The sequence below is a fragment of the Silene latifolia genome, chromosome X (genome assembly GCF_048544455.1).
Source record: "Silene latifolia isolate original U9 population chromosome X, ASM4854445v1, whole genome shotgun sequence".
Taxonomy (NCBI): Eukaryota; Viridiplantae; Streptophyta; class Magnoliopsida; order Caryophyllales; family Caryophyllaceae; genus Silene; species Silene latifolia.
Genome location: NC_133537.1, coordinates 29,845,692 through 29,846,342, shown reverse-complemented (window position 1 = coordinate 29,846,342; position 651 = coordinate 29,845,692).

The window sequence follows — 651 nt, the reverse complement described above, 5'->3', positions numbered from 1 at the left end:
TGGTCTTCGCCCACCTCCCTGGACATCTTGGTGAGGTGGTCGGCTTAGCACCCGACCCTTGATTGTTGTTGTTGCTCGCTGGTAGTTTCGATAAGAATTACCGCCGTTGCGGTTGCCTCCCTCACTGTAACTCGACTTCCCCGGTTTGGCCATGATCCGGCCCGGTGCATTTGCTCGCGAAGCTGCGCGAGTCTCGGAAAGATCTTGGTGCACTTGTGCACTCCTGTCTCTTGTGGACTACACCACCACAGCTATAGTAGGTCACTCCCCAACTATTACTCACACTTCCACGGCCACGCCCAAAGGAAGCCCCGGCACTGAACCCAGACCCAGAAGAAAATCCCTTAGACTGATTGTGGTTGCCTTTCTTGTGATTCGATTGGCCACCACCCTCGCTCTCAGACTTCCTCTTCTCACCACCTAACCTCTCCTGAGCCATCTCCACCAACCTCTCAGCTCTCCCAGCTCTCTCATAAGCTTCCTTAACATCTGTAAGGATTCCCACGGGTAACTTATCCATAATCTTAGGGGTCAACCCCTCTCAAACCTCAATGCCGATTCTCCTCACTCAAACCCATATCCTCAAATACCTAGACTTCTCATTGAACGACTGTAGTACTCGAAATACGGACATCTCAACGATCATCTTAA